Here is a 9,492-nt window from a genome sequence, read left to right as displayed (position 1 = left end):
GATTTTGTTACAGACTTTTCAAAAAAGTGTTTTGTTTTTCTTTCACAAATGTGGGGATTAAATTGTGTTAAAATGTACACAACAGTGATGTCATGTTTTGAGACGAGGACCCAGGCACAGAGAGACTTGATGGATTTAAGAATCTTATGATTTAATAAGGAAATTTGCAGACTTGCACAGAGATGGTAAAATTATGACTGATAACGGAGACGAAGACAACAGACGGCGAGGACAGGGAGGAACAGGGGTTTAAATGCACCAAGGAGACAGTTATAGGTTGTATCCCAAATCAGGGTCTGCAGCCTTAAAGGCCGCATTTTAAGGCCGATTACGTCACAGCGACGAAGGCGGTCCCAATTCGAAGGCTGCTCGAAATGCGGCCCTCAAATGCGTCCTTCATTTCCCTGAATTTTAAGGATGTGGTGGTGTAGACTTTGTGGCCCAACATATCCCAGACTTCATAGCGCGGTGGTGGGTGTGGATAATATTGCCGAAAAAAACGGTGGAAGCGGAGCAGCCAAAGAGTAAAGTTTTAAAAGTAAGTACTGAATATTATGTCACTTATTTATGTGCAAATGTTTAATAATGAAGAACATTAAAACATTGGCCACATGTCGGTAAAGTTATGTGACATTAGTGATGTTTGTACTTTCAGCGTTTACTTGGTTTTAAAGCCTTTACTTTAAAATATACGCCGTTCAATAGTTGACTTTAATCTTACAGAGAATGTGATGATTTTATGGATAATTAAAGTCAGTCACATATCCACAAAAACAACAAGCTGAAAGTCAGTGAATGCTGCTCGGTTTGCAGTCCTGAATATCACGGCACAAGCAGGATTCACTGCACTGTTAATGTTAGCTATGTTATATTGCTGCCTCTGTTCGGTGGTGTCGAGCCAAACAGACTTTAACGTGTGTTTGAACGAGCTGACGGTTCACTCGTTAAGCTGAAAGAAAGATGCTTTAATCACAGGAGTCACACGTGTCCACTGTACCATCTGGGAACTCTTCTTGTTTAGCACTCGTAATAACACAAACACTAAATCCTCCTTCTCTTGTGCTGTTTTGTAGCAGTGTATACACCGGAGACTGTCACCTGTCTGTCTGTCCTGCACTCTCTCTCTGTTTCTTTCTCTCTGATTGTGTAATAAAAGTATAAACATGTATTTATAAGTTACACTTGTGTTTGAATCCTGCAGCTTATCACACATTTGATTTCCATGTGTGACAACTGCAAGTGTCCAGAGTGAGGACAGACTGAGGGACCCACTGCTGCACATCATCTGTGAGGCTTTGCACCCCTGATGATCCACCAGGACAAACTCAGCAGTGTGTGAGGAAGAGGAGGAGGAAGAGCCAGCAGCAGCTGACAGATGGAGAGAATAGACAGACTGTTCCCTGTTTGTGAAGGACTGCTAGAAACGTTTAAAAGAACTAATTGTGTTTCCTGAATCAGTCTTATTAGGTAATGTTCAAATAATTATATCATTCCAGTGTTTTCAGTGTGGGAGAAAGTACTCAGGGCCTTCAAGTTACACACTGTGAAAGGCAGTAACAAGTTTAGTATTCAGAAACCTAAAGTATGTATCAGCAGCAGAATGGACCTAAAAATAAATGTTTGTTTCAGTTCTATGAAGCTTTGAGTATTTTGGATTAGTAGTACTGCTGTGTTTGTTGCATCATATTGCTGTAATTGTTTATATGCTTTATATATTCTGAGGTAAGTTGATCTATAGTGTTACATCATATTCTATAAGGATGTTATGTGTTTGTATACTTTCTGCCCAGTTTGACCCATTTAGCAGAAGTCAGCCTGTTTAAGGCTCTGATATCTATTCTGTATGACTTAAAGCAGTTATGACATGGTATGATTTTCTCACCCAATAAAGGAATATTTAATATATCAGTCTACTCTGCATTCTATCAGAAACAGTTATCACAGCTCGTACATTTTCTTTTTACACATATATGTAAGCACTGAGCCAAATTTAGTAATGCCAACATATTAAAAGAACAATATTTGTCTCTTATATATAATACATCTATATATACACTGTCAAAGATACTTGTCTTTGAGTGAAGATTTAAGGTGATAGGACATATAAAAAAATGCAACTTGAATCTTTACTGAAGCTCAGTATTTGACACGGAGTTCAAACTCACTGCTGTAATAACTAATAATGATTAATATAATAACTATAATATTGGCCATATTATATTTACATTACCAAAGTGAGATGACTTTAGTCTCATGAACAACATTAGGTAATTGTTATTTACTAGCTAATCTTAAAATGACTGTTCAGTACAGAAATGAAGCCCAACAATCATGTTTTACAGTCCTGTGGTCTCAGCCTCAGATACTTATCAAATCACACAAAGCTCATGTAGAAACAAATTCTCCTTCATTTCTGTCAAACAAAGCCGTATGAAACGTTTCCAGCTGTTAGTATCATGGTTGCTAGGCAACATGGGCAGTGCGACGGAGGCTAGACCGTCCCATTTCACAAGCCTACAAGCCTCGCACTTCTGGCCTTAGCGGTCTTTGAGTACGCGGCCCTTGAGGACCGTCAAGGCTGCGTACTTTAAGGCTGCAGACCCTGAATTGGAATACAGCCATAGAGAACTCGGGACAACTGGAGACATTTAAGGATGCAGGGACTAACAGAGACAGGGAAGAAGTCTCATCGTGACGTGTAAAGTTTATTTTGCCTGGCTGGGCAGCTCTCTGGGTGCTCAGCACCCCCAAAGTTCTGATCCTAGAATCGCCCATGGGACCACAGACTTAGCCAGGGACTTGTTTAAAATCAAAGAGAACTGTCACAGCCTGGAGGATCAGCAGGGCGCTGATCAGCAGTTTCTGCCTTTCTCTCTCTTGTTCTCTCTTTCTCTCTCTCTTTCTCTCTCGCCAGGGTGGAACTCATTGCGGGTTCACGCCCTCGGCCCACGCCCCTCGGAGGAGGAAACACCTGAGCCTCATTAGTGTGGCCAGCATTTAAGCCAGGGAGTGACTGCTGTTCTTCGCTGGATCGTTGTGTGTGACTCGCGTTAGCGAAGTCTAGCCTCAGCAAGATTTTCTCTCATGTCTCAGTGCTTTTGTATTAACAAGCGTTTCTTTGTGTACAGACTCCCTGGACTGTTTCCCCTGTGTTCCCCGTGTGTTGAGTGTCGGAGAGAGAGACTGGTCGAGTGTGTGGCTTGTTTGAAGAACGAGTGCTTTTCCCCTGGATTTTCCTGGAGCCCTGTACCCTCACCTTTTTGTATATAGCACTGCGCCCCTGCACCTTTTGTATATACACCCGGTGGACTTTGTAAATAAATTCTCTTGTATGCATTTGACCTCAGAGTCCTGCGTGTGAGTCCTCTTCATCAACCATAACAAGAACACACCTGCTAGCTGGTCAGCACAGCAATGCAGCAGATGGCTGGAGATGCCGTCTGGTCCTGCCACTTTCCTTGTGCTCACTTTTCTCAGCACCGCTCAAACATTGTGCTCTGCGATGCTGATCATCGGTCCCTCTCTGATGATGTCACCGTCCTTAGTTGTCAGGCAGTAGTTAGCATTAGCCGCCGGGTTAACCTCGAAATGGGTGTAGAACTGGTTCAGCTCGTTGGTGAATGCAGAGTCGATGTTGATCGGCCCAGTGTCCCTGGCTTTATAATCCGCGATTGTGCGTAGTCCGTGCCATATGCTCCATGTGTCGCCCTGGCTGAAGCAAGACTCCACACGCTTCCGATACCGTCGTTTGGCATCCCTCACCGCGTGCCGCACGCCATATGAGTCCGCTTTGTAGGCGCTCATATCGCCAGAGGCGGTCCTGGCATTCACTGTAGCGCCAATCGATCTGTCCACCCATGGTTTCTGGTTCAGGAATGTCACGACTCTCGCAGTGGGGATGATCTCCTCCACTAGCAAGTTGACAAACATTACAGCTACATCCGTAAACTCGTTGATGTCGACTATGCATGCTTTGAACATGTCCCAGTCTACGTCGTTGAGCGCGTCCTGTAGCCAGTGTTGGGGAGTAACGGAATACATGTACCGCCGTTACGTATTTAAAATACAAAATATGAGTAACTGTATTCCGTTACAGTAACCGTTTAAAAAGGTGGTATTTAGAATACAGTTACTTTGCTGAAATAAATGGATTACACGGCAGTACTTTCCTGTTTCATATTGTGGCGGGTCAGGACTGTTTGGGTTTTGTTTGACAGCTATTGTGTTGTTCCAGGCGGCAGCGTTACACTTGCCATGGTTACAGGGTGACGCGCTCTCTCTGCGACTGTGTGTTTCTTGGGTGAGAGAGCACCTTTTTGTTCTTGTTGTTGTTGTGCAAAGCTAATAGGTAGAATGCTACAGGCATAGCCATAAAGAATGTAGCCTAATGGGCAGTGTAGTCCGTGCTGCAGGGAGAATGGACTGCCATACACATTATGTGTCTGTGAGCGCGAGAAGGGAGAAAAAGGAGAGTGGAAAAGTACAAGTTGTCATCGAGCAAAAACGGGAGCTGGAAGCATGTAAATATAATAATAACCACTACAGCCAAGAAGAGTGCTTGACAAGTCCAGTTGTAAGTACGCTATTAAGACTGTGTTCGTGTTTTCCTCCAAAACAATAAGTTCCATTGGAGCAGCCTTTCAACGCCTCTCTCTGTCTCTCGTAAGCAAAATTGACCCAGATAACAAAGTAAAACTATTTTTCGGCTAAGAGCCCAACATGAACCCGACGTATTAGCCAGAGGTCCCTTTACTTTGGTTCGGAGCCACAGACCTTCAGTAACAGTAATAAATCACACAGCAATAGTACATTCACCTAGTTGTAAAAAGCATAGTAATATGTTAAGTAATCCAAAGTATTTACAATACATTACTCTCATTGAGTAACGTAATGGAATACGTTACAAAATACATTTTGGGGCATGTATTCTGTAATCTGTAGTGGAATACATTTTAAAAGTAACCTTCCCAACACTGCCTGTAGGATAGCTTCTGATTGGGCAGACCAGCGTTTCACCTCCCTCGTGGTTACTGCATCCCTCCGTATGTTTTGTTTATACTCAGGAATGAGGAAAATGGTGTTGTGGTCAGACTTCCCAGAAGCCCTGTTTGTATGGAGTGTAGCAATGGTCCAATATCCTATCTCCCCTTGTCGGACACGTGACATGTTGGTAAAAGTTTGGCATTACTTGTCGGAGGTTTGGTTTATTAAAGTCTCCTGCTACAATAAAGGCTGAGCCTTGATCCTTGTTTTGAAACGCACTCAGCACATCATGTAGTTCAGACAGACCCATACCCGTGTCCGCTTAGGGGTGGGTTGTAGACCATCTTGGCGATTACCGTGGTGAACTCACTGGGGAGGTAAAAAGGACGACACTTAACCCTCTGGGGTCAACGGACGCACCGCCACGTCAAAATCACATGATCCATTTAAGACAGCACAGCAACAAAATGCAGCGACCCAGAGTCTCCATTTCAACTTGTTTGGAAAGCCCGGACATCAAACTATATACCAGTTTTTAAATCGTGTTGATAGGCCACGTAAAACCAGAGTTATGATCAAAAATACACGCGATGTTTTTTTCTGAATAAAACAGTGGTGTTTTACTGCAGGAAGAAACGGTAAAAACAGTGTTTTCTACGGACAGCACTAGCAAACACTCTCCGCTTGCGAGTAAAAAAGAATAAACACCTCTTCCCTTCCCCATTGGTGTTAAAGTGTACCATGTCGACCAATCAAAAAATTATATGGCAACATGTGGCATTTGGTTGTTTAGGAAGAGGGGGAAGTTTTAGAAGTGACACCGGCGAGCGAGAGCAAGCGAAAGAAAGAGAGAAGCTGTGTCCCAAAACCTAGGTTGCATCCTGCGGGGGCTGCATTTGAAGGCCAATTACGTCACAGCCAGGCGACGAAGGCTGTCCCAATTCGTCGACTCCTTCAAATGCGGCCGACAAATGCATCCTTCATTTCCCCGAATTTGAAGGATGGGTCGGGTGTGTCCTTCGTGGCCCACCATATCCCAGAATTCATAGCGCGGCCCAGCCAATTCCAGCTTCCAACAATGGCAGCCGCTACTTAGTTTTAATATTACTCTTATTAATCTTTCTGGGTCACAAAATAAACCTTTAACATATTTTTAGGCGAGAAAGTAGCTGTGTAAACTTCAAATATCTGCTTGGTTTATCAAGACATCGCATATTTGCAAAAGTGCTCCAACGTTTTCGGAGACGTCTGTTATCCACCAGCTCGATAGCTAGCCGGGGGGTTCAATGGTCACTCGAGCCGGCGAGAGCAGCGGACTCCCGGCTTCATCGTTTTCAGACCCTGCTGATTTTCGCTACTCAGGTTAAACATGATATAAAAGTCACTCGGATAACAATAGAATGGCTTTTTTCTGTGTTTTATTTGTTCCAGAGTAAATCGGTTTGGCTGAGATCAAAGTTATTAGATTAGATTAGATTAAATAAAGCTTTATTAATCCATCGGGTGGGTTCCTCCGGGATTTTCACACAGCTGAATAAACATCAAACAGAAAACTGATTAAACAGAAGGGTGAGATGGTCTAGAATTTACTTCTGTGTCCTGTTATAGCAACGAGCAGATGGCTGAGTTTATTAAACTACACCAAGACAGCGGTGACGCAAATCTGAAGGCTAGACCGTCCCATTTCACAGCCTCGCACTTCCGGCCTTCTCAGTCTTTGAAGGACCGAAGATCGAAGGAGTTTTGGGACACAGCTACTGCTGTATGAAACGTTTCCAGCGGTTAGTATCATGGTTGCTAGGCAACCTGGGTAGTGTGACGGAGGCTAGACCGTCCCATTTCACAAGCCTACAAGCCTCGTACTTCCGGCCTTAGCGGTCTTTGAGTACGTGGGCCTTGTGGACCGTTAAGGCTGCGTACTTTAAGGCTGCAGACCCTGAATTGGGATACAGCCTTAGTCGCCTTTGCCGGGTCGAGTGACAATTGAAACCCCCGGCTAGCTATCGAGCGGGTGGATAACAGACGTCTCCGAAAACGTTGGAGCACTTTTGCAAATATGCGATGTCTTGATAAACCAAGCAGATATTTGAAGTTTACACGGCTACATTCTCGCCTGAAAATATGTTAAAGGTTTATTTTGTAACCCAGAAAGATTAATAGGAGTAAGATTAAAATTTAGTAGCGGCCGCCATTGTTGGAAACTGGAATTGGGGGGGCCGTGGCTGGAGCCTATCCCAGCTGTCATAGGGCAAGAGGCGGGGTACACCCTGGACAGGTCGCCAGTCTAACACACAGAGACAGACAACCATTCGCGCTCACTATGGGTAATTTGGATTAGTCACCCTATCCCCACAAACTGCATGTCTTTGGACAGTGGGAGGAAGCCGGAGTACCCAGAAGAAGCCCGCGCAAACATGGGGAGAACATGCAAACTCCACACAGAAAGACCCCGGCCTGATGATGGAATTGAACTCAGGACCTTCTTGCTCTGCGGCAACAGTGCTAACCACCGTGCCACCGTGCTGCCCGGATGAACTATAGATCAACTTACCTCAAAATATATAAAGCATATAAACAATTACAGCAATATGATGCAACAAACACAGCAGTACTACTAATCCAAAATACTCAAAGCTTCATAGAACTGAAACAAACATGGACATTTATTTTTAGGTCCATTCTGCTGCTGATACATACTTTAGGTTTCTGAATATTAAACTTGTTTCTGTCTTTCATAGTGTGTAACTTGAAGGCCCTGAGTACTTTCTCCCACACTGAAAACACTGGAATGATAAAATTATTTGAACATTACCTAATAAGACTGATTCAGGACACACAATTAGTTCTTTTAAACGTTTCTAGCAGTCCTTCACAAACAGGGAACAGTCTGTCTATTCTCTCCATCTGTCAGCTGCTGCTGGCTCTTCCTCCTCCTCTTCCTCACACACTGCTGAGTTTGTCCTGGTGGATCATCAGGGGTGCAAAGCCTCACAGGTTGATGTGCAGCAGTGGGTCCCTCAGTCTGTCCTCACTCTGGACACTTGCAGTTGTCACACATGGAAATCAAATGTGTGATAAGCTGCAGGATTCAAACACAAGTGTAACTTATAAATACATGTTTATACTTTTATTACACAATCAGAGAGAAAGAAAAAGAGAGAGAGTGCAGGACAGACAGACAGGTGACAGTCTCCGGTGTATACACTGCTACAAAACAGCACGAAAGAAGGAGGATTTAGTGTTTGTGTTATTACACAAACTTGTTTATTGTGCTAAACAAGAAGAGTTCCCAGATGGTACAGTGGACACGTGTGACTCCTGTGATTAAAGCATCTTTCTTTCAGCTTAACGAGTGAACCGTCAGCTCGTTCAAACAAACGTTAAAGTCTGTTTGGCTCGACACCACCGAACAGAGGCAGCAATATAACATAGCTAACATTAACAGTGCAGTGAATCCTGCTTGTGCTGTGATATTCAGAACTGCAAACCGAGCAGCATTCACTGACTTTCAGCTTGTTGTGTTTGTGGATATATGACTGACTTTAATTATCCATAAAATCATCACATTCTCTGAAAGATTAAGGTCAACTATTGAACGGCGTATATTTTAAAGTAAAGGCTTTAAAACTAAGTTAGTACTAACATTGCTAATAATGGATTGCATTTATATAGCGCTTTTCGAGACCCTCAAAGTGCTTTACAATTCCACTATTCATTCACACACTGGTGGAGGCAAGCTACAGTTATAGCCACAGCTGACCTGGGGCAGACTGACAGAAGCAAGGCTGTCATATCACGCACTTCACCTAGGCGGTAGGTGAAGTGTCGTGCCCAAGAACACAACGACCGAGACTGTCCGAGCCGGGGCTCGAACCAGTAACCTTCTGATTATGATGATGAACTACCAACTCTTGAGCCCACGATCGTCATCACACAACTTTGCCGACATGTGGCCAACAGTAATGTTTTAATGTTCTTTGTTATTAAACATTTGCACATAAATAAGTGACATAATATTCAGTACTTAATTTTAAGAGTTTACTCTTTGGCCGTCCCGCTTCAGCCGTCCACCGTTTTTTTTGGCAAAATTATCCACACCCACCGCCGCGGTATGAAGTCTGGGATATGTTCGGCCATGAAGGATACACAGACCCATCCTTAAAATTCAGGGAAATGAAGGACGCATTTGAGGGCTGCATTTCGAGCAGCCTTTGAATTGGGACAGCCTTCGTCACGTCGCTGTGACGTAATTGGCCTTAAAATGTGGCCTTTAAGGCTGCAGACCCTGAATTGGGATACAGCCTAAGAGGCTTTGGGGGTTTAGTTGTTTGCATATTATTTATATTTTCACCAGTTATTTTTGTTGTTGGGAATTTTAATTATATTCTTAAACTTAGTTACAGCGCTTTCAGAAGGACATCTGATAAAGTCTACTCTCCACTGCTGTGTAATCAATTATTGTAAATGTAAATGTTATCAGGAAATGATCAGACAGCAGAGGGTTTTCAG

The sequence above is a fragment of the Oreochromis niloticus genome, linkage group LG15 (genome assembly GCF_001858045.2).
Source record: "Oreochromis niloticus isolate F11D_XX linkage group LG15, O_niloticus_UMD_NMBU, whole genome shotgun sequence".
Taxonomy (NCBI): domain Eukaryota; kingdom Metazoa; phylum Chordata; class Actinopteri; order Cichliformes; family Cichlidae; genus Oreochromis; species Oreochromis niloticus.
This window is presented reverse-complemented; position numbering follows the sequence as displayed.